The sequence below is a fragment of the Melozone crissalis genome, unplaced genomic scaffold (genome assembly GCF_028551555.1).
Source record: "Melozone crissalis strain CALT ecotype California unplaced genomic scaffold, PUWL_Pcris_2 ptg000008l_1, whole genome shotgun sequence".
NCBI lineage: Eukaryota > Metazoa > Chordata > Aves > Passeriformes > Passerellidae > Melozone > Melozone crissalis.
The window spans coordinates 6,936,273-6,961,832 of record NW_026535786.1 but is presented as its reverse complement, the minus strand read 5'-3'; the positions used below and the strand labels follow the sequence as shown (position 1 = coordinate 6,961,832).

Genomic DNA, 25,560 nt, shown 5'->3' with positions numbered 1-25,560 from the left:
GTGTGCCAGTACATGAGCTGCTCTGGAAAATGACATCCTACTTCCAGTAGTTTTGTAAAAATAGCTCTTATTTTGCTTTCCTTTTTTGAACAGGTAAATCAAATACAATCTGAGTCATGCTGTGTATTTTGTGTTAGCTGAACCAGAAGACATACTATTTCAGTAAGGGCAAAATATTAACTTCTAATATTGATTTAGTATGAACCTCTGTTTTAATTGGGCATGTAGATTACTTTTGGATGGCAAACATATATATATATATCGGCAAAACACTGCTCATGGATCTTTATAAAAGATTTCTGTCCAAAGAAAAGTGAATTTCAAATGTCTTAGAAGAGAAAAATAATGATAACTGAAGGTCATAGAAGACATTCAATAGAGAAATTACTTGCATGGCTTTATGTAGATGATTGGTGTTTGAATTTTGTTGCCAAAATTCCAGCTGTAACATAAATAATTTTATGCCTGTAAAAGTTTAGTGAATTATTTTGCTGTGATGAGATAAAAATCTCTGAATATTTTCTTAAACTACCCAGGTTACTTTCAATTTGGAACACAAAGTTTGTAACTCACAAGAATGCATGTGTGTCCTCAAATATCACAGATCATGCAGGAGCAGCACTGAGGAACACATTCAGTGCAGGGAGCTTGGTGTGGAGCTCCTGATGGAGCTGCAGGTTGAGCTCTGGGGGTGGGGCCCCAGCCAAGAGGCTGTGAACAGCTGAGCCTGTTCACAAAGGGCACATAACAAAGGGCACCTGTGGCCCCTCCAGGTGACTGGACACAGCAGGAGCCAATGACTCCAGATTTTCTGGCATTTAGACCATGAGGGGGTAAAAGCCCAGGGGTTAGTTTGTTTGGGATCCTGCCTCACAGCCACTAGCTCAGGCTGTTATTTTGTTGTTTATTGTACCAAGATTGACTTGCTTAAGGATCTGGATACCTGAGGCACTGCCATGGGAAGGCCAGGAACCGGTAAGGAAACCTTGTGTGGGTGTAGGGGTGCGTTGCTGCGAAAGTTTCAGCTCAGGCTGAACAAGTGTTACTGACTGAGTCTCTCTGGTATAGTTGGACAGGGGAGTTTCCTTAGGAAAAGGAAAACAGGTCCCCCGGCAACTGTGTTTGTGCTTTTGATCCCTGATGCCTTAAATTTGCGAGCCATGGTCATGACTGGGCAGAGCATAGCTGTAGTGGAGCTGGAGACCACATGCTGTAGGGCAATACTAGAGCTGAGATTCATGGCCCCAGACTGGACTGAAATGGGGTCTGAGGGTGAGGGTAGCACGAGGGGACATGGACAGGGACAATCAGCCTCACAGTGCTCCTGCTGGTTTTATATTGTTGGTTATAGGTGCATTGTCCCACAAACGACTGTGCAAACAATAAAGACTTTAGAAAACTTGCAATTAAACCCTCAACTCCATCAAACAAATACTTTGTCTACAAACTTCAAACACCTAATCCCATTAGAATCTACTAACTGCTGCCAAAAGTTGTTGATAGCAAATCTATTATTTCTTCTCTGAAAGAGAACGGGCCATTAGTATTTAATGCAATTTGGCAGTCTCTTTTGCCATATTGGATGTCCTAGGATAATGAGTATGAGGTAGATTTATTTTGAAATTCTTATTTTTTTTATAATTTCTTTAGTTTTCTCACATTCTGTTTGTTGGCAGATACATAGTGTGAATTTTCCAGACAGAAATAGTTGGTCTTCACCTGCCAAGGTCTGCAGTTAGTATTATTTTTAGAACAGCTGGGAGGAAACAATCAGGTAAACAAGACTGAGCTGACTCTAGTTAGTTTTGGAAATTTGAAACAATTGTCCCTTCTACCAAGCAATTAGCTTCATTTACCTTAATTTTCTCATGTGATTTATACTTGCTGAGTGTTTAAAGCAGAGACACCAAAGACTGACTGACCAGTGAAATATCAAAAGAGGTGCTAGGGGACACTAGTTGAGCAAAGGGAGCATTTGTGGTTTTAATAAGCTGGGAAACTTGTTCTGGATCATATTCATGTTACTATTTTTCCTCCAACATCTGATCATATTTTCGTTGCTGCAGCTTGTGTTAATTGGCCCTTGCCTTTTGCTCTGAAATTCGGCTTCTCTGTAACCATCCATTTAAGAAGATGGTCAGCTGAATTTGCCCCTTAGCACCTTTTCTGACTCAAATGACATCACATACTCCAGTCCAGTGACCCTCTTCATTTGACTGCAGTATGTTCATCTCTCTTTTTCTGCCCAAGAGACACAGTACTTTAGAAATGTTTTCATAATATTCAGTAAAGTGAAGAGTTACTTTCCTTGATGTCCTTCCTATACTCCTACTAATGCAGACCACTCTATGGTTTACCTTATTTGCTATAAGGACACACTGCTGATTCCTGTTCAACTTGTCCATCAGGCCCTCAGCTTCTCCTCTGCAAGCCTGCCTCCAGCCAGTCCGTCCCCAAACCAGTTCTGTTGCATGGGAGTATTCCTCCCAAGGTGCCAGACTTCACATTTCCTTCCTTGAAATTCATGAAGATTTTTCAAGTGTACTTTTCCAATTAGTCAAGATTCCTATGAATGACAGAGATGCAGATCAGTAGATCAACAGCTCCCTCCAGTTTTGAAGTGTGAATTTTTTGTTTTGATTTGTTCTGTAACCATGCCACAGACTGAAATCAGGGAGCCCATCTTTTAGTTCCTCAGATCCTCCTCTTACCCTTCTTAAAGATGGACACAATATTTGTATTTTTCAGTTATCAAGACTTTTCCTGACATCACAGCCTTTCAACAACAAGAAAGGTCTCACTACAGTGTTGGCAAGTTTTATAAGCACTTTGGAATGCCTCCCATCAAATTCCATGGACTTTTGTGCATCCTATTTACCCTAAGGGGTCTCTAGCTTCTTATTCTTGTATAGTGGGTAGCACTTCCAGCCCTGGACTCTACTGGTCATTGTAGGTCTAGGGAGGCTGGAGAGCAGGCCTTGCCTATAAACATGGAGAAAGCCAAGTCACTTCACAACACAGGCCTTTCCATGTCCTTGTCGCTACATCCCCACATTTCACCTTCCTTGTGTTGCTGGTGTACCTATGGAAAGCTTTTTATTTGCTCTTCATGTCCGGCTCCAGTTTTGACTTCAGTAGCTCTCTTTCTAGAGAATAGCTTTAACTGTAAATAGCACCGTATGCTAAGTTTCACTACTCCAAAACATTTTCTGAGAAGCACTAAATAAGTAACATTTAAATAAGAAATATAACATTTAAATAAGAATTCTTATTTCTTTCTAAATTTTCATTGAACTCTTACTCTAAAACTTTCTGTATTGCCCTTACAAGACACTTCATTTGTTAGCTGAAAGTGATCAGGAGCACAGTTGTTGATAAATGCTCCTTTTTTTTCCTGTTGTAATTTTTTGCAATCATTATATCTATTTAAGAACATATTTAGAAACAGTTATTTTGGCATAAAAGCAATTCACTAATCAGTCATTAGTCATAAGGGAACAAAATTATATCTGATTGAAATAGTAGATGAACATGTCATCATGAACTAGTTAAAAATATACTTTCACATTTGAGTGAAATTTTATTTTTAACAAGGCTCATGCACTGTGTTTGGTGGTACCGGTGGTACCGGGACAAAAATTTAGGAAACATGCTGTCCATTCTTCCAGAGGTATCTTCCAATGGCAATGTTTATTTCTCCTGGTACCATCCACTCCATGTTCATTTATTTTCATCTCCTGAGCTATATTTATGAATATATTATAGAAGAATTATAACCATAGCTTCCAACAAGGCTGCCAATTTGAGTTTTGTTTTAGCTACAGTGACCAAGTTCCATGAATTAACAATGCACTTCAGTGGAGCATTTCTTTTTTACTAAGTAATTGCTTATAATATTTTTTCCATTTCGTTCTTTGAGACAACTAACATTGTTGTCTTTATGAAATTCAAGTAACATGTACATATAAATGATTTATGTATATAAAATGAAATTCTTTGTATAAATGAAGATATTGTTGCATCATACTTTTAAGAAACAGTACAGAAAAGAAAATCTGTGGAGTATTGCTGTAATATACTTGGGAATATGTGATCTAATGTTAGTGAAATCAAACTGGACCCAGAGTCTAACACATATGAAAAGGGGGTAAAAAATTGCATAGCATAGTATGGTATCAACTCCATATCCTTAACTAAATAGTAAAGAGATTGAGTTTTATGGTGTAACATGTGATGTTAGAATAACCCAAATTGCATAAAGGTTCTCTTAAACTAATCCTGATGTACTCCAGGACATTGATGAAATTAATATCGTTTGCCAAGAATGGTCTTGCAATAAGCCTGCAAATGTGTCGACTGGTTTTTATCAACTTATATTATCAATATTCCAGGAATTATTAATTTTGTTTGTTTTTGTTTTGTACTTTTCATAGTGTTCTGGTCAGTAATCTGTCACTAACAGCTTGCTATCACACAAAGCTGCAAAGATCTAATCCTCTTTAGACTGGATAAAGATGAAAAAAAGAGGAATGTTTATGGGATGGAGCTGACCTATGAGAGACTAGCTAATAGAGAATAAACAGACTAACAAACCCTAGGAGCTTTTCATTTGAAATTAATGATTACTGAGAGGTATAAAGAATGATCTGAAGTAAAATTGGAGAGTAAAAATAAATGGATGAAAACAAGGAGATGGAAGTTGAAAGTAAGTCAGGCGAATGATTGATTCTCAGAGCAAGAGCTATTTACTGAAGAGCAGCTTTGTTTAGCTAAATGTTGGGATTTGTTTTAATAAATGATGCAAAGCGAACCAAAGCCTTGCAATACGCAGTTCCAGTACTTGACTATTCAACTGTTCTTTGATTTGCCCTTACATCTCCTTTAGGAATGCTGACTGTAGTTCTATGAAACCAACCTTGTCTTCTACCCTATATCCTTGTATCTTATAACCTTGTCTCTAAACTGGAGATATGTGGGTTTGACAGATGAACCACTCACTGAATGAGGAGTTGATTGTCAGGTCACACTCAAGGAGTTGTGGTCAAGGGCTCAGTGTCCAAGTGGAGGGCAGTGATGAGAGCTGTCCTCAGGGGTCAGCCTTTAGCACTATCTTTGTGGTGACACGGCTAGAGGATTCAAGTGCACCCTCAGCAAGTTTACTGATGACTCCAAGCTGTGTGGCGTGGTAGTCATGCTGGAGGGAAGGGCTACCAGAAGGACCTTGACAAGATTGAGAGGTGGGTCTGTAAATGCTTAAAGTTCACCAAGGCCAAGTGACAGGTCTTGTGCATGGGTTGTGACAATCCCAAGTATCAATACAGGCTGGGAGGAGAACTGGGACTGAGAGCAGTCCTGGGGAGAAATATTTGGGGGTGATGGTGGATGAGAAGTTCAACGTGTCCCAGCAATGTGGACTCACAGCCCAGAAAGCCAACATGTCCTGGGATGCATCCAAAGCAGCATGGGCAGTAGGGCAAGGGAGGGGATTGTGTCTCCCCCCATTCTCCTCTAGTTAGATCCCTCTTGGAGTGGGATCCCCAACACAAGAAAGAATGGATGTGTTGGAACAAGAGCAGAGGACAGCTGCTGAGTTACTCAGAGGGCTGGAGTAGCTCTGCTCTGAATGCAGGCTGTGAGAGTTAGTGCTGTTCATACGGGAAAAGAGAAGGCTTCAGGGAGACCTTACAGTAGCTTTCCAGCACCTAAAAGGGTGCAAGAAGGATAGACAGGGACTTTCCATGAGGCTATGTAGTGACAGAGCAAAAGGGAATGAAGGAGGGTGGATTTAGATTAGATACAGTCAAGAAATTTTTTACTGTGGGGAGCTGGGGCAGGTTGCCTGGAGAATTTGTGGATGCTGTGTGGTGGGAGTGTTAAAAGCCAGATTGGATGGGGCTTTGAGCAAAGTCTAGTGGAAGGTGTCTCTGCCTATGGCAAAGGACTTGAAACTAGATTATTTTTAAGGTCCCTTTTAATTCTAACCATTCGATAATTCTATGATTCTGTAAGTTGCCAAGATTTCAATTTCACGTTGCTTGTTCTTCTGGCCTTTTTTCTTCCAATCATGTTTGCCATCCCAAATAAGAAAAGCAAAGCATCTGAGATATTCTACCAAAAAGGAGAAAGAGGCCAGATTTATTTGAATTACCTAAGTGTAATTTGCCACTTGACAATAAATAATAACTTTTTCTTTCAGAAGCTAATGTGCTTTCTTTGTGGTCCTGTTATGTAGAACAGATTGTTTTCCTCATACCGCAAGTGGTTCCAGGAGAATTCATGTGTTTTGCAACTAAGGGCTTCTTTCCTGGATTTTTGTGTTAAAAAGAAAACAAACATCCTCACAATTAGATGTTCTCTTCCTAAAACTAAATAGCTGTGAATAGTAGGCCATGTTTACATCTATTTATACAGAGAAACTGCTTTTTATCTTAGCCATTAGCTTGCTTTTCTTTATTTATGCAGTGCTAGCCTGAGAATTGTGACTGGTTTGACCTGCTGTACAACACAGACTAGAATTCTACCTTGTCCATCTTGCATTAAGCTCAAAAACCTCTTCAAAGCAGAGAGCAACGGGTCCAGCCTTTGAGGTCACTTGGTGTAGATAAAATGTGACGTTATTAAGGCTCCAAATAATGCTAAAAGCTTGGTTTTACTCTTCCAAGTAATGAAGACAGTTTACATCAGCTGTGTATATGGGTAAAGCTATTTTCATTATAGAGCCATCAGGGATTCATCTTGCTTCCAAATTGCCCTTTCTTGTTTCAGGGACTGTCCCTGTCATTTTAAATACACAGCACATTGACCTGAATGTAATTCCTTAACAAAAACATTCTAGCATATTTCTGTTAGGGAAATATTTTTAGACAATATTTGCAACTGAAATGAAATCTCAAGAGTGGACATGTATGGACTGTAGAGAAACAAGACTGATTTTTGCTTTTAATATTGAAATTAGTAATTTATTTTAATATTCAATCAGTTATGTTCCATCAAATTGTCTTGCTTTTGTTCTGAAGTTCATGTTAGTCTGTTATGTCTTTTCTTTCCAAAGGCTGAAGAGGGAGCTTAGTAACTTGAATTTTTGGTAGCATATCCTCTGAACCTTGTCCTTTTTTGGCTGTGATGTGTGCTCACATCTTTCTGCCTTCCATTCTTCTGCAGTGGAAGCTTATAACTGGCTCATAACAAGACAGTGACAGAACTGTGTCAAACTCTTCAAAGATATATTAAGAACATGGCACAAATAACTTCACAGGGAAGAAACAATTTGTCATTCTTTGCTCATAAATTAATATTCTTTAAAAATAAATCTAATAGGAAGTAATCAGTTAGAAAGAGGATATTGTCATAGGTACTACACCTAAAAAAGATTGTCTGAGCCTGCTAATTGGCAGTTTTATTTTTTACATGGAATAAAAATTCTACCTTGGTTATATTGTCCTTGTCCTTTATCCAGTTCACACTCTGCATGTATCTGTATGCAGTGTAACTGTAATAAGGCTCCTGATTAACTCATTCTGTGGACATATGCTGGGTATTCATGGTGTACTTTTCTGCTTACATTGCTATCTGAATGGACACCTGGCATGGTTGAATTTCTTTTTGTAAATCAAAAAACACCTGTTGTAAATAGGTGCATCCCCAGCCCCCTTGCCATTGTGGCAATACGAGGAGGAGAATGGGCCTTGGCTCTGTGTAAGCCCTGCTCAGCAATAACAAAAATGTCTCTAAATTATCAACCCTGTGTTCAGCACAAATCCAAACCACAGCCCCATACCAGCCACTGTGAAGAAAATTACGTCTTCTCCAGCTGAATCCAGCACAACTCTACCTGAAAATAGCAGGTCCAGTAAGGGAAGTTCCTGTATTGGCGTGGAAATGCTCTCGTATTTCACGCCACTGAAATTTTATGACTCTTTGGTTCACTTGGATGTGAAATTGGTAAACCTGCTGCACTGTTCTCCACCAGCTTTGACATGATTGACTGTGACTTAATATTCCCAGCTGAGGGTTGTTTTCTTCTCTTGATATAGTTCCCTTCCAAATGCTTGTCATTTTTCTTTTTCATTGGATCTTGATTTCTAAATGATTGTCCTTATGTTAACCCTAGGACATGCAGCTAACACTGAAAATTGATATGTTTGTGTTTGTAGCTCCTTAAGCTTTTCTAGCCTCTGATAAAAATGAAAAGAACATGCCCTTGATCATGCACACAGATATGTTGTGCAGGCAGCTGTGTCTCAGTGCTGTGCTGGTATTTTTCTGCAAAACCTCTAAAACTGAGAGTCATCCTGTTGTGTAAAGGATATGGGGATCATACTTTTTTAAAGTAAGCAAAATATTACTCTTGAAAATCACTGATAGATTTCCAATTACATTTCCTTAATGGTGAATTTTTATAATAGTTGTCTTTTATTATATTTTTCTTCCTCTGCTGTTTTAGTATTGTTGTGGCACACCTGCATGTTTCTTGCCTTGAATACCAAAAAGAAGAGAGGAGTAGACAGACCTGAAATAGAAACTGAGTTGTTTTATTTCAACTGTGTCTTTCCCCAACTCTTACATTCTGGTTTTATAGAATGAAGCATTGTTTGGGGTTTTTTTTGTGTGTGTATTTTTTTCATTTTGCATAGGAACAGTTATGGAAATGAAATTATTTTTCCAAGATTTCCTGGGTACACTATGATAACAATGACTTATGCCAGATAAATTGGCTCCTGGCCTGATCTTGGACTAATCATAACTATTCCTTCTAGCCCATGTCACCACTGAGAATATTATTTTTATACAAGATTGCATCTCAGTGACCAAACAAAAAACTTGTGAAGAAATTGCCTTTGACTTATTTCAGTAGTTTTGCTATTGTGTTAGTAATTGTTCATATTATTTTTTCCTTCAAGAAAGGTATTTATAGTAATTTAGGATCTCTAATACATTGGTCCACGTTTATTACTCTTCTTTTATTCTGTATTTTTTATGGTTGCATAACATTGCAATCTTGGTTGGAGGGAAAAATCTGTTACTACATCTAAATCATCTTTGCCCATGATTCTAGCTTCCCTTTCAGAACTCTATTAATAATTTCTGTTTCCCATATGCACTTTTTCTTTTCCATATGCACATTTTTGCCTGAAGCAAACTATTCTCAGCATTTATTTTTGGTCTATGTCCAACATTGCTGTAATCCAGTTACAGTTATTTGTGCTGGTACAATATCAGCTAAATCTATTTGCTCCATTTTGTCATGCCTACTTAATATTTGAAAAAGAAATTTAGTGAGATTTTTCCACAACAGTACTGGGTCAAACACAGTTCACATCCTGTCTTGTACAATATTCAGTTTTGTGCTGTGCACCAGTTACTACCAAGTTAGGCTGACAGTTGGGCATGTGGATTTGAGCCACATGTTAATCCAAGTTCATCCAGAGGTGCGTGCCATCCTCTCTAGTACAATGGTTCAATTACAGTGGATGAAATTGCATTATCTTTTGAATCCATCTTACCATGCTGTCTGGCAATTAGTTGCACATATGCATCCCATATTCAAGTGTTTCTGTCTCACAGAGGCAGTGGCAACCTTTAAAAATAATTTGTGTTGTCAGTAAAATAATTTATTTGTAGGAGTTCTTTTCTTCACTAATTTTTGAAGTGTGAAATACCCTTAACCTACCCAACATTTCTAGGCCATGTTCATGGTGTCAAATTCCGTTGGAAAAAAGCCCTTTTTCACATTCTGATAAGAGGCTATTTCAAATATACTGTTTTAACATGAATGTTACAGTCTAAGGGATGCCATTATAGTCCTTCATTGTTCTGGCTGGGGTGCATTACGGTTGCTGAAAGTTCATCTACTGCTTTAAAATAATAGGGCAAGGGAGGTTTGTGATAGACATTTCAGTGCTCTGGTACAGTTGACTTTACCAAAATTTTGTGCGTAGGTGGTCTACAGACTATGTCTGGTCATGGAATGTATAGATTCTTTACACTCACCAATCCTATTGTAGGCATTGCTTGCCCTGATTTTTACATATATTGTATATTATTTTGAGTAGCCTTTTGGAATTTGTCTGGGTTTTTTGTTTACTTGTGCAGTTATCCAGATTCCTCCAAATAGCTATGAAATATCTATTAATGCTTGTGGGTTTTTTTCTTAGATTTTTACTGACATTTGAGAAATCTGGAATAGCATTGGGATAGTCTTGGGTGAACTAGGTAGCTTGCTATGTGACCAAAAGGCTGATGGTTTTAGGGTGATGGACACTGGCACTGCTCATAGAGGTCTACAATGATGGAAACAAAAACTGAATTTGGCTTTATTAGTGTTTTGTTTTATATATATATATGGTATATAAATAAGTATGTTATAGTTTTATAAATATGATTTATAGCTTAATGTAATGTCAATATATATATATTTCTTTAATCGAGGTATTCCTGCTGGAAGTGGTGCAGTAATGACTTGAATTACCTTCTGGTAGACAAGTTTTTAGGTGCTCAGGGTTGAATTTCCCTTGAGCACTAGAGGAAAGCAGCTTTCTGGACAGCTCACACACCTTCACTTCTTATGCTTGAGTAAAACTGCGAAAGATGGATTCAGGCTTATGTAACTTTACATTTACTTTACATGTAGCAATGTTTTTCTTGTAGATTCCCTTAGCTCAGGTTTTTAAGTGCTGGCTTCCACATCTATGCTTGCAATTCAGAAGTGCATTAATATTTCTTTTTCAAACATGAAGTGACCTGAATTCTATGCCAAGCTCTGTGAGTTCTTGCAGTTGGGTTTTTACAGCTAAAACTGATGTGAGTTTCACATGCAGCAATTTGAACTGCAGTGTTGTCAAAATATTTTCTCCACCATTAAAGCATTGCCATATTTTTTTTTTCTTTATTCAAGAATTACTGCCAGAGTTTATTGTTATGCATTTAGCAATGTCTAAGTTATGAGGAATTTTAGGTTAGCTATGTAGGAGGAATTAAATAACTGAATCAAGGCTTTTTTGCATCAACACATTTGTAAATTCATTTATCTCACTCAAAAGCATATTTGCAGATAGTCATAGTTGTCTTTGAATTCTTTAGAAGTATATTTTATTAGACTTTGTAACAGTAAAACTATATATATTGATAATTCTTTTTAATTTCTGTGTTTTGAACACCACAGAAATCCTAGTTAAACACCAACAGACCCAAAAGTATTGTTACACATTCCTGTATTTGTTTTTAGAAATCAATTTGTTATTTCCTATGGTTAAATGTATCTGAAATATATCTAAGTTTAAAGAAAATCTAAAAAAAGTATAAATGTATATGTGTCCATGATCCAATGAGTGACTTACAGGCCTAAGGACTGAGGTACCTGAGCTTGAAGAACACCCCTAAAAATCTCGAGGTGCTTGGAATAATCAGACCAGATCTATTCACTTTACACTTCTGTCACTTTTATAAGAAGAAATAAAAGAAAATAATCTCAAAGAAAGAATTCAGGATACTTTAAGGAAAAGAGATGATATTAGGAAGAAAAACCCAAGAGGGGATTTACAGAAAACTCTGTACAGAAGTTTATTGGCAAGCACCAAAGAATTTTTAAGGGGTGAGAAAGAGAAGAGAAAATTATAAATCAATCAAAAACTTGAGGTACTTACACACACACACAGAAATTATATTCACATGAAATATATAAGATGCTAAAGACTTGTTAATTTGTGGCATATATCTTTTTGGCTTTATTTTTAAATTCAGCCTCTTGCTGTCTCTGCTGTGTTTGTGCACATTAGCCTGTGCACATTAGCACATACCGCCGTTCATGCTGTGGTTTAGCATTTAGGGCAGATAACATTCTTCCCGGACTTGTCATTTGCATCTTCTGATGCAATTTTGTTGACAAGGTCTTTTCAGGCATGCAGGGAAAACAACGCTCCCGCGTCTGTTCGGATCATTGGTAAAGGAGTATCTTTTTCAGTGCTTTGTCTAGATGCTATTTCCACAAGAAAGCACTTAGCCTGTAAAGCTTGTACGTATAAATGTGCTTCAGCAGGGTGCCTGTGACTCGTGTCAGGGTCAGCTAGAAAATGACTAAACCTTCCTGAAAATTGCAAGAGTACTTTTTGTTGCTTGTTGGGATTTTTTTTTCCCCCCTCATCCCTTCCCGTGGTTTGTCATCCAGAAAGGGATGCAGGCGTGCGTCCCAGCCACGCAGAGCATTGATTGCTTCTGCCTGCAGCGGGGATGCTGTCAAGTGGCTGCGCGAGTGGAGTCCGGCTTTGACACGGGGCTGCTGCCCAGCGGCCCCCGCCGTGCCCGGCCGCCGCCATGCCCGCCCGCTAGCCCGGCTGTTCCCTGCTCGGCCAGCCCCGCCGCTAGCCCGGGTGTGCCCTGCCCCGCCGCTAGCCCGGAGTGCCCCGGGCCGGCCTCGCCCCCGCCGCCGGCGGCGCGTCCATGCCCGGCGGGCCGGGCGAGCCATGCACGGGCAGCTCCCCAGGCAGCACAGCTGCGGCGGCCCGGGCGCCGAGGGCCCGGAGGGCGGCAGGAACGTGCCCCCCGCCGCCAGGGACGGCCGCTGCGCCTGCCGCTGGCACCAGCAGCCGGCCGGGCTCCCGCACGGCCCCCCGGCGCTGCCCTGCTGGGGCAGGGGCCGGCTGGTGCCGCTGTGGGACACAGCGGGGCGGAGGAGCCCCCCCAAATCCCCAGGCAGGCCCCAGGGCAGCCCGGGACAGTGGTGGTCAGAGTGCGGCTGTGCCCACGGCTGGGCCCCCCCGGTGCAGGTGAGCTGATTCTTCACTCTGCAAGAGACCTAGAGGATGCTCCAGGGAGAGAAAGTGAGGTTTGGTGGTGTCGACAAGTTTTTGTGATGTGTCCCGATGTGTGTTCGGTGGTTTATTCTGGAAATGTTATATGCGAGGGCAGGCTGTGTCGGGGGGTCGTACCTGTGTTTGGGTATTGCTTGTCTGTTGCCTGTGAAGATTGTGGGCTGTTCTTGGAAAGGTTTTCTTGTTAAAATGTTTTGGTTTGAGTCTCCAGGTTCTGCAGACTTCGTATTCCATTGTGGTGTATAGAACTGATGTGTTTATCTCCCATGTGTAATGGATTTTGTGAGCTTCTGTAAACAGTTTGTTTTCAAATATCACACTGAGTTAAAATAATATTTTATGAGACAACATGGGGGAGAAGGGTGTTAGATTTACTGATAAGAGAAAGTGTGACCTCTTTCTCCTCTTTGGAACTTCAAGTGTAGTTGAAATGTTTAATGAATATGAAGTAGCTCTTTAGTTTTCACCAATCTATTGATTTTGATTTAAATTCAAGGCAGTGTATTTTCAAATATAAACCAAGCAGAGTCTATGATGTCTACAATTACCTGTAAGCAACTAGATTGAACCCAGCACTGTGAAATAGGAATCTCAGTGACACTCATAGGATGGTTATTACTAAAAAGCATTGCAATTACCTCTTCTCATTCACGTTTTTATGTCTCACTTAGAAAACTTCTGCTTCTTCAAAAAATTTGCTATCATGGCAGCATAGAATGCTTTTGTCAATATTTCACAGTAGGAAAAGGCAGAATGTATTGCTGAAATAACTTTTTGAAATATATCTCTACTTACTGATAAGGTGTACACTAGTGTTGGACTAGCCTCAGCCCACACTGAACATGGGCACCCTCTCTAGAGATTACATCAATTCTTTCATGGAAATGGTTTTAATATATTTTCCCTCTACAGGAAAGCAATAAGGCAAAGGATTGTCAGATAGTGTAACTATATTTTATCTTGTCTTATGGCCTGAAAAAGTGATGTCTGTTGACTGAAAGTGATTGTTGTATAAAAAAAGCTTCTTTTTTTCTCCCTCAAATCTAGTATCAAGTGGAAAAACTAAGATTTCTGTTATATTTTTGAGTGACCAAAATAGTGCATGTGACTACAAAATATTTCCTATATTTTCTTTCATATATAAGGCATATACAATTGTTTATGTTGGGATAAAAGCCAATGTTAAAATAATATATAAAGCATCTAATTAGACTTTTTTTTTTCAAATTTGAATTATAAAAAGTTCTAAATATGTTCTTAGGCTCTTTTTGATTTGGAAAAAGCTTGAAGAAAAAAATACCTTTAATGAATGAGCTCCTTGGTTTTCAAAGGTACAGAATTTGTAAAGAGAAAATGTAGGAGCATTATTAAAAAAACCCAAAAAGGCCCTTTTAAGATGTATTGTAAAGTTTTTTCAGTAGTTTTAATACCTTTATGATCACATCCTCATGTGTTTAGGTAATGTGGAATTATTCAGGTTTATGTAATTCTTATATTTAATACAGAACTTTGTTTTGGAAACTTGCTTTGCTGTATGTCCTGAATGCCAACTACCTTATTCTGTTTATGAAGGTGCCTTTCTTGTTGTATCTGTAATGAGTTTTTCCCAGTGTCTGGGGGTGGACTGATGTACTTGGGCAAATAGTTGGTGGTTTCAGTGCCATAGAGTTGAGAGATAGTTTGTTTCAAATAGTAATCTCCTTATCCCTATGCAGAGTAAGCATTGTGTGAGGTATGGGCAGGAAGGGAGGAGGGTGTGTACATTTGTGTGTGTGTACGTGTATTGTTATATGTGCATACACCTAGAAGATCTTCAGTGATATTGCATAGAAACAACATGAGAAAAAATTACAGGGCTGCCCTTACTATTTCTCCCTGGTCTGGGGATACAGGTGGAAGTCAGTGATGTTTTTTGAGGGCTATGTTGATGGGGAAATCTTTCTTTCTTGCTAAAATAGAGATGTAGTGGAACAGTTACATTTGCTGGCCTAAAGAAGGAAAGAATAGGAGAATTTATTTTAAATTTCCATCTAATGTGTAAATGTGAGAATAAATAAGACATTGATAGCTTCCAAGGTGGGTTGTTTTATTACATAAAGTTCTGATCAGGTTTTTCTTCTGCTTGACTTTTTTTAGGAGAGGCTAATTTGTTCAGACATAGGAAAGACATAACACCTTGTGAAACTGCCTCTTGCTAGTACTATTGTACCAAACTGAATTCACAGGTCCTTCATTCCTAGAGTGTATACTTGACAGCTGTTACTAATGTGCACTTTGGCATCCTGTTCCTGACAGAAGTGTTGATTTTCTTGAGAAGTACACAACTCCATTTTCTTTGCCAGTTTCCTCTTCTTTAGTATGCCAGAGCAGAGAGTGTCACTCTGGTATTATTGATATTGCAAGTGTCCTAAAAATTCTGCTTTGCTGGCTTGCATGTTTGTGTTTGCTTGTAATGTCACGTTGACTTGTGGGTACAAGAACTCTCTCCATATATCCGAAAAGAAATTAACTTTGGCTTTTAACTTCCATTCCTTTTTGACAAACACATTTACAGTTCTGTTTCTTTATTTAAAATAAAAGAGATGGGGGGAAAGTGAAAAGAAAAGTTAGTTAATAGGCAAGTTTTAAATATCCCTGTTGCTAGAAAATATTTTTTGTCTCTGCAGTGCACTGGGCATCTCTGTCACCATTAGTATATGGAATTATCTGATTTCTGTGATTCACTCAGTGATTTTGTACTTCCGGTCGCTGTTATGCTGTGAGATATTGAAGAAAAATTAGAGGGTGGAAGAGGGCCTTGTATAGGGGCAAGGAGGTGGCCTGTTGTTTTCCTTGTGTCATTCTGCCATGGGATTTGGTTTGTAACATTGGATGCACTTTCCCTGTAGGCACCTCTAGATTGATGGCAAATGCAATGTAGCAACTAATTAGATTAGAAATACATGTTTAGGTGAAGGTGTGCAATGAACGCATTCTTTGTGCAGGAGGGACAGAGGGATAGGAGTCTGTATTGCCCTGATTGTAGATTGAAGAGGAAATTGCAGAGTTTTTGTTGCTGTTCTTGTTTTAGGAAGCCCAAAGTATGAATTTTAGATTTGTGTGGTCTGTGTGAAGGAGGTCCTCCTCTAAACACTTTCCCAATAAGAGCTTTTGGATTCCATGAGCTCAAGATTATCCTTTTGAGGGGGAAGGAAGGTGTAGAAGTAGATTCCTATCTTTGTGTGTATCCTAGTTCAGAAGACAATATTGGAGTCCACTGAAATTTTGCTAAACATTTGCTATAAAATTTTCAGCCCTTCTATTTTAATATGTTCTCAAAGAAAATCATCTCATAGCAGATAGTGTCCTAAATGTGTCATCTCCAAAAGTGCATACATGTGCTTTGTTTTGAAAAGTTACATAAAAGTGTAAATGTTCACTTATTTTTGAATAGTTTACTGTCAATATCAGTTTGGATGACTTTTTTGGTTGGTTGGTGTTTTTTTACAATCAATATGATAAAAGGTTTTCTGTAGTCAGTTTCTTTTAGAAGAAACTATTTCTTCTATTAGAAAGAAGTTCTTTAGAAAGAAATAGTTGTGTTTTTTTGCCTGGTAGAGGCTTGTGAGCTAAACCTAGGCTATAGATGTGGCATGACTTTAAAAGGGCAGTGAGCAGCCAAATTCTGAAGGATCCTCTGAGAAGTCTTTTGTGTTTGAAGGTCTTTGGGGCTAGTGCTGAAATTCCAGTATTTCATTTGAGAACTCTTTGCATGGTGGCATGCAGTGAGAGCTTGCTTCAAGGCATTCTGCCTCAGTACTAATACAGAAGGTCTACTCTAAGAGAGACTGGCTCTTCTAGCTGTATGAAGAAATTATTTATCATGGGTTGTGTTTTTGAAAGCTTAGATCACTCCTTTCAGTTCACAGATTGCCACATGCAAGTGGCCATTCTTCTGGCAAGCTCCTCCTGGCTTCAAAGTTACATCAAGATATTTCAGTTAGCTAAGGGTGAGCTTTGCACTTCTATCTGGTGTGTTCAAGTGCCAGTAAAATAGCAGTTAGACTACAAATAAAGAGCAGTAATTGGCTTCTACACTTTTTTTTCCTCTTTTTAATCATTAAGGCAGTTGAGAGTTAGATGGTATAACTTGAGCTCAAGTTTTGGTAGGAGTAGCAGGGCAATTTTTCATGAGGAAAAAAAGCTCATATTCCATTCTTAGGGTGGAATGCTCTTATCAGTAGTTTTAGGTGACAGCTCTTCATTCAGCATCTTGCCTTGGCTTGATCCTCATGCTGCATTCATAGAAGTGAGATCATTGAAACACTGTCAGCAATCTGTGCAGCTGCTATGTAAGAGATGTACAAATGCAGAAATACAAAAGCTGTTATCATATTCTTCTGAAGATGAGTGATATTGTTCTAAGAATTCCTGTATCCAGTCCCTTTCACTGACAGAGGCTTTTGAGAAGTCTGCACCATTCTAGATGGCATTCAGATCTGATTCCCTCTCAGGACAGCTGCTTTAAAAATCTTTGATTTTTACATTCATGTTTAACCTATTTCCTCTACCAAAACCAGGAAATCTTTGTTACTGCTGAGTTCATAGCAGTTATGTTTGGCATAAAAAGGAGATGAAAGCTTAGCCTGTTGAGGCCAGCGATTTCCTTAGTGATGTAGGGAACAGTCCTGGTCAGACGTAACATGAAATGAGGCATAAGAGCCATCCCAGGGAAGTGGTATTCAAAAGACTCGTAGATTTGTTGAGTAGGGACGTGGTCTAGTGGTGGGCTTGGCAATACTAGGGTAATGGTTAGACTCAGTGATCTTAGGGGTCTGTTCCAACCTCAGTAATTCTGTGATACAGTAATTGTTTGGAAATGTGTTTCTCTAGCTTAATGGTTGTTCATGTGACTCCAATTTGAATGGCATCCAATGAAAAGGCCAGAAACTCCAGAAATGAAATATGCTGTGGCTGCAGCAGGACTTTCCTTCTAAACATGAAAGTTCCTTTTTTGGTGATTTTTATTTGTTTTGAGTTTTTAGGATATTTTGGGTTTGTGGGGTTTTTTTTTCTTTCTTTTTTTTTTTCTTTTGCTCTGGGCTTTGTTTTTTTTTTTTCTTGGGGGGGGTTGGGTTGTTTTTTTTGGTTTGTTGTGTTTGTTTTGTTTTGTTTTTTTTAAGGAAAGGAAAGAGAAAACACCAGTGTTATTTATGAGGCTTTGTGGTCTTCAGATTCAGGAATTTGGGGGAGTGTCAGTCATCCCAGATTTTTCACCATCTCACAGGAGGAAATTCAGCAATCCCTGCCTTGATTGATAATGTAGTATTGCTTTGCAAAGGCCACTGTGAAGGCAGAGTTCTCAAAGAAAAGTGGATATTCATTAATTTGTTAAATAATATTCTGTATCCTTCTATTAGTGTATCAGGTCTTTATCAGTGTTAATATGTTTGAAAGCACATAATATTAAGTGTTAGCAAAGAAATTTAAGAAATAGGCTTGGTTGCATATATGATGACAGTATTTGTGTGCAAGGTGTTCCATATATTTTCCTTTAAATATGGAAGTGGATACACTATGTACAGTACTTACCAATGATAGTGATGATTTATAGTTTAATTACACATTATTTGGCTCCTGCTGATTGTTCAGTCATAAATATCTTACTGCCTAATTTGCATTTGTTGCACCATGTTTACAATTGCACTTATTTAAACCTGTATTTCAGAGTTTCTCCTCCTAGATGCCCCAAAAATCCAAGAACGTTTTCTCCCCTCAACATATGATTTGGCTGCTGGGATTTTCAGAGGGGAATGAAAGGGGACATAGAAAGGGAAATGTAGGGTTTGGACAGGGTTTGTAGCATTGGCCATTGGCCAAAACTGCACAAGTGTTCTGATAGTTCTCCTGCTATTCAAAATTTTGTCTAATACTTGCCATGTTTATTCACCCATGGATAAACTGAACAGAGGGACATTTCTCTAGAAACCCCTAGTGGTAGACCCCAAAGGGATTCAAAACCTTTTATTTTTCCTACACTTCTATATTCTGCCATGCCATGTAATCCATTCCTAGGACTATTTCACTCCTGTAGATCCTTGATACCACATGAACTTAGAACACAGGTAAGTCTTTAATCTTTCCTATAGTACTCTGATGGCACAGGCCACATAAGAGGATTTTAGTCTTCCTGTCTCTTAGACTGGTTTATGAGGTTGCTGGGACTGTTTGGTGGCATGTCAACAGGATTGGTAAACTGGATGGTCTCTGGACTAAAAGGAAAAATCACCCTGAAATCGTTGCCTTGTGGTTTGCATGAAATGATTAGGAATAAGAAAAAGTCTTGATAAGCCCAGTTGGGCTTTGGGTCTAATGTTCCACTACATTTAAATTGGGCATTCCAAGATGCAAACCCTTTACAGCAACCCAGCAAGGTGGCTTTGGTCTGATTCAAACAAAAGAACTGAAGGGTGATGCATGACAATTTATAGCTGGACACTGAGCAGTGGCTCAGATTGGGATAGAATTGGTCTCAGCTATTTTGGTGTGACTTGAAGACGCAACCTGAAAATTGATGTCTCTCTCTACTGTTCTGGGGTACAAAAATAACAGACTTCTCCACCAAAAAAAAAAAAAAAAAAAACCTCAAACAAAACCCCTAAAGAACTAAAGGGAGTTTCTGGTTGTAGTAGTGACAAGATTTACAGAGTTTGCCAATTTAGCTCTCTCCCCATGTCTGCATGTGACTTTTGGATGAAGGATAATAAAAATAAAGCCAAGAAAATGTCAAGAAAGGAATATGGACTCAATTACTTTGCCTTTAAGGACCACGTTTGCTTTGAAATAAGCCTTAGATTATTACAAGGGAGTTTATAAATTAAATAACATATACTTATTAATCTTTTTGTATAAGCAGTTTTTATAAATTACTAGAGTTACTCAGAAGAATTGTCTCAATAGTCATCTAATTTCAAAATCTTCCATCATTCTGAGAGTTAGAAATACAGGGATCAAAAAGGAATTATTTATGTATTGAAAACAGAGGTCCTGTAATATCTAAACCGAATATCAGAAAAACAAACAAAATAATCCTTTTTGTAAATTCCAGTTCTGGTATAAGCTTTCTTTTAAGTCACAGGAGTCAGCTATGAATACAGTACAAAATCCAATTTAGCAAAATACCAGCTGGTTTTTATTTGGATATTATTGTACTTTTAATACAGATTTTTTGCCTTCCTGATTAAGTATTTGTACAAGCAGAAGCAGGTTACTTCAGCAGCTGAAATTGTTCATGTAATTGGTCAAACAGAACATCAGACAAATGATTTTCATTATGAATTTCAAATGAGAGCAGAATGGAATAGTGTCTCAGGATTTCTGTAGCTGCCCTCCCAGAGCAGCTACTCTGCAGCCAGGTATGAAATCAGTTAAACTGAGGCTTTTCACATTCCTTGTTCTCTTTTCAGACTCTTTGTTTACATTTGTGTTGCATTTAAATTCCAATAAACACTTGTCCTATACTGAGCTGCTATTTCTTGCATTCATGATCACGGGAATAGGAATTACTATTTATCTGTGTGCTGCTTTGTCCAGGTTTTATGTTGTGACCATCACTCACCTGAGAGCTGATCACATTGATTGAAAATGTAATGTCTAAGCTCTGTTTTTACTTTTCTTCATTCTGCAGAGCCTACTTTGGGGGAAAAAAAATAGGTGTTTGAGAGCCCTATTTCATGGCCCAGTTGATGTCCACGAGCACAGCTTCTAGTGCCAGCACAAGGCTGAGAGCAGAAGCATGTGACAAGGGTCATGTCCCAGCACAGCTGCCTCTTCCAGAGGTAGTCACACTAATGTGCAATTTGATGCATGCAGTTTAGTTTTGACAACACAGCAGTGCTCAGGGACCTCCCTGTGCTAAGCACAGAAACTTCTATCAAGCTCATTTCTGCCTCTAAGGATTCAGAAATAATAATGTTTCATTTAAGAAATGGAGAGTTGTGGAGACGACTTGTTCCCTTTCCCTTTCTGTTTTCACTTTCTGCTCAGCAGACACATCTGGGTTCTGTCAAAATCTGTCTGTCTTGCAGTCATGAGTATAGAAGTCACTTGTCATAGTCTATGAGACTGCAGTTGGGCACACAGGATCAAACACCCAAATGACATTTTGAAAGAAAAAGAACCATATTTTTTTTATCTAGATGTTCAGTAAGAAGTTAGTAGAAAAAGCAGAATTCTGGTCTCATCTTCAGTCTGGGGCTGATGCTGCCACATTTGCTGCTGTGTTTTTGAATGGTCTCTATACCATCAGCTCAGTCAAAAATTTAGAGGCAGGTGCTGCATAGGACAGGCTTAAGGATCACACCCACATTCTGAGAGCTTTGTCCAAATGGTCCTTGAATTCTGTCAGGCTGGTGCTATGACGTCTTCCCTGGGGAGCCTGTTCCAGTGCCCAAGCACCCTGTGGGTGATGAACCTTTTCTTAATGTCTGACCAAACCTCCCATGGCACAACTTCATACAGTTCCCTTGGCTCCTGTCACCAGAGAGAAGAGATCAATGTGTGCCCCTCCTCGTCCCCTCACAAGGATGCTGTAGACCACAATGAGTCTCCACTCAGACTTCTCTGCTCCAGGCTGAACAGACCAAGTGACCTCAGCTGCTCCTCCTGCAGCTTCCCCTCAACACACTTGACCATCCTTGTGGGCCTCCTTTCGACACTCTCTGAGAGCTTCTTTGGATGCAGCCCAGGGTACAGTTGTCTTTCTCGCCTGCAAATGCGCCTTGCTGGTCACATTTAACCTTTCATCCACCAGTTCCCCCAAGTCCTTGTCTGCTGCTTTTAATACATTTCCTCCCCTGGACTGTATTGATGTCATTGGTTGCCCTGACCTAGGTATGGGACCTCAAAACTTGGCCTTGTTGAATCTCATGAGGTCCCTGTGGTCCCATTGGGCATTTCAGAAAAACCTGGCTGATAGAATTTACAACAACTTTGGAAAAAAATACAGGTTACTATAATAATTATTTTAATTGTTAATAATTATTATTTTAATGTTTAATGATATTAGAGAAGTGAAACTCTGTAGAAATATGAAGTGGAGCAATACCAGTTTGTTGTGGGTTGATTTGACTGCGCCATACTTTTTCTGTAATGTACCACATGTAGAACTACTACACATATGAAGCAGAGTCATGATACACTGCAGTTGCCTCTGGGGCAGTTACTAGCTTCCTCAGCCTCTTCAAGTATAAAAGTAGAAGCAATCTGATCACTTCTGCAGGTATAAATCTGGAAAAAATATTGTCTTCCTTTTTTTTCTTTCAGTTGTCATGGCAGTATTCTCAGTGGATCTTCTCTTTTAGCTGAGATGCATTTAAGTCTATGTAGTCAGCACAAAACTGGAATTCACACATTACTTTTTAAATAATTTGTGCTGGAAATTGAGGTTATCACTCCTAGTTATTTTGGTTTAAGCACTGGTTGCTGTCTATCAGCTAAGCTAATTTGTGTACCAAGAAATGTCATGTTCATCATATGGAGAATACAGAAAGAAATGAATCAGCTCTTAGTAGTAGTTGAAAATGCAGAATTGCAGAAATATTTTGCTGAATGGACAAAACCTAAAAAGCTCCTCAGATTCATAATTCTTTGGTCCTTGTATCCTCTGATGGTAGCCCTTGTAATATCTAACCAAAAGGTTTCCTTTTGCTCATTTTATATAATGCCCTTTCAAAATGCATGTTGATATTGCATTTAGTATCTGAAATTTAGTATATGTTTTCCTTCTCACCTTTGCTCTTTGTATTTTTTTTGAAGAATCCCATTACTTCTACATTTCTTTTTTCATAACTCATCTGTATTTTCACATTCTTGAATGGTTGCCAAAGCAGTAGTGGAATTATTGGGTTTACTTGTATGCTCTTTGTCTGATTTCCAGATGGAAGTCTTTTTTCTTGTGGTTCACTTGCCAGGATTTGTCCTCAGGTGATAATAACTTTAATGTACTTTCTGCCAGTTTCTATTTCATCATGTTACCTCTTGCACTTGAGGGTTCAGCAAATCTGACAAACCAGCAAAATGCAAAAGGTAACAGAATTGCCACGGCAAAAACATTTGCTAGTGTGGGGATGGAGGGGTAAAGGAGCTTGGTTTTGGTGTTATTAATAATAAAAGCAATAATAAAACTACAGAGATGCAGGAAATTCTTTTTGCACACTGAAGTATTAGTTTGTGTTCAGCAGCCAACCAGGGGCAGGAGAGGTGATGAAAGCAAAATTGATCCTGTTTGTTTTCTCCAGATGTCAGTACTGCCTGATGCCTTGACATTTCTTTAAGTGCCTCAGAAGGAACAGCTATGTGATTCTTCTGTTTTCTGATAGATTTGTGAGTCAGGTCAAGGTTCATTTCATTTCACACTGGGAAGGCTGAGGTAGGAAAGTTAACAAATGTTTTTGGAGATGGTACATAGAAGAGAGGAAAAGCTTAATTTTCAACCCCTTTGTCATAGCTTAGTCCTAAGGCAACAGCTAGACTGAACCTACCTGCACAATTTGTTGAACAGCTCTAAGTTTTAACCCATCTGTGTGGAAGAGTATCTGAAATCTGTTCTTGTTGGACCTTTAAGGGTCCTTGCTGGTTGTGGCCATCCCTGAGGGGCAGCATCAAGCTCAGTGACCTTTGTGGGGCCTTTCAGTGACTTCCTGGGTCCATGAGTATGTTGCTAGGATTTCCATCCCTTTGAGGTTAGTGGTTCTTCATGTTACTGTAGAAAGATGCAGTGGGTTCTTTGTCGAAGTGAGGCAGTTTGCATCAGCCTGCTCTGTGTGTGAGAATTTTCAGTTAAAGGCAGGGCTGTGCTCTTGGAGTGAGGCACATACTGACTTGGGGATACAAAGTAATTACTTAACCAGCTCTACTTCAAGCTTTTCCATCAATAGATTATGTTCCTTTCAGCAGTTTGAGCTGACCTTATTGCTGGGATGTTGTACGGGGCTGGTCAACACAGTTTAAGCAGTTTTTGTACTACTGAATTGGTAAATTTGGAGTAAGAGAAGAAAATACTGAAAATGTAAGAGCAAAGCAATGGCAGAAAAAGTCACTAAGTGTAGCTGAAACTTCTTTAACAGATATTTTTCTTCAAATGCAGAAGTTCATTAAGAAGCCACTGAAGTGGACCAGAGCTCAGCAGAGTGCTTAACACTGTTCCCATGTAACTGATATAGTCTGTGTTGGTGGGACTTGGTATTTCTGGCGATACTTTGAGTGCCGAAGTTAACCCAAAACTTAGGTACCCTTTCTCAACTGCAAAGTAGCAGTCTAACCTGCAATTGTTCCTTTTAAAAAATTCATGCTGTTGTTTTTTCCATTTCTATATAAAATTTAAGAAAAAGAATTCTTTTAAAATCCACCTGATATGTAAATTGACAGGATTAAAAAAAAAATTTCAAAATTGAACACATCAAACACACAGACAATTCTGCTTCTTCATTTGTTTGTAATTTTAAATTTTTCTTGAAATTACAGTGGGGTTTCAACAAGAATGGCAGTCTAGGAGGGAAGAAAATAATATTTTTTTGTAAAGATCTTGCACTCAGATTCAATCCAACAAAAAAGTTTTAAAGGCACCAAAGAAAAAATTTAATTGCTGCAATGACTGGTCTTTGACTATCGAAGCACTAGTGGGAGAAATTAGTGAAGCAGAGCATCAGTTGATCTGAAAGTAATATAAAGCAGTAATAATGCCTCTGATTATTAGATGCAAAAGTTCAGACATTGTGATGCAGGAGTTTTGGGCTGGAACTCAGCAATCACTACTCTATCCTTACTTCTCTTGAAAATTCAATAAGAATAACTAGCAAAGCCCTCCAGTCCTAAACAGCCCACATAGTTCTGAAACCATAAATAAATAAACCTATATGAAAAATTGAATGGCTATATTGTTCTTACTCTTCTAATGCAAAGTATTTCCCTTGTAAACCACTCAGTTATCTCTGTCATTTGTTCTTAATGTGTTAGAGGTTTGTAAACAACCAATTGGCAAAACTCCAGTGAGGCTTTATAGAAGCTATTATCTAAGATTTATTTTAAAAATTAAACATTTTAATGTTTGTAGGGAGGCAGTAATCCACTTGGAACAGTTTAAAAAGGTGAGGAAGAGTTAAACAATTTCTAAAATTCTCTGGTGGAGACATTGCGGCCTATTCCCAGCTGATCTGTTATATTAACTTATAAAAGTAATTTTACTGGTTAAATTATTTACCATTCACTTGATTGACAGCAGTACTTGTTTTCATAGAAATAAATACTTGTTATAAATGGCATTACACGTACAAGGCATAAACTGACAGGGAATGCTTTTTTTCCCGTACAGTATAAGTAAAATCTTAGGTAGTTGTGTCTTTGTGTATAAACTGTATGAGCTTTTATGGGATGTAGTTTCATCAGCTTTTGTCATACTTTGATCTTTATTCAGTATGAGTTCTTTATTAAAGTTTTGTCATCACTGTCTTGACCTGAGGTATTACATGTCCGTAGTGGTTTTCCAGAGATAGTGGAAAAGCTTTAGGTATTCCATAAGATAATTTTTAAAAATAGGATGGAAAGTCTTCTGAAAGGTGCTTTAATGGGAGGGACTGGTAGATCAAGTTTTGGTTTCCCAGCTGGCATCCCCACAAAGCCACACTCTCACTCTCCCTGCAGCAGGGAGAAAGCTGGAAGAGCAGGAGAGAGAAAGTGCATGCACTGAAATAAAATTAGGGAAATCTCAGCAGTTTCT

At 38.7% G+C, this 25,560-nt stretch overlaps 1 protein-coding gene across 14 annotated transcripts in view; it reads left to right on the top strand.

Moving 5' to 3' along the window:
• Positions 1–25,560, top strand: part of DLG2 (discs large MAGUK scaffold protein 2) — a 983,561-nt gene that overhangs the window by 551,408 nt on the left and 406,593 nt on the right. The window lies entirely within an intron of this gene.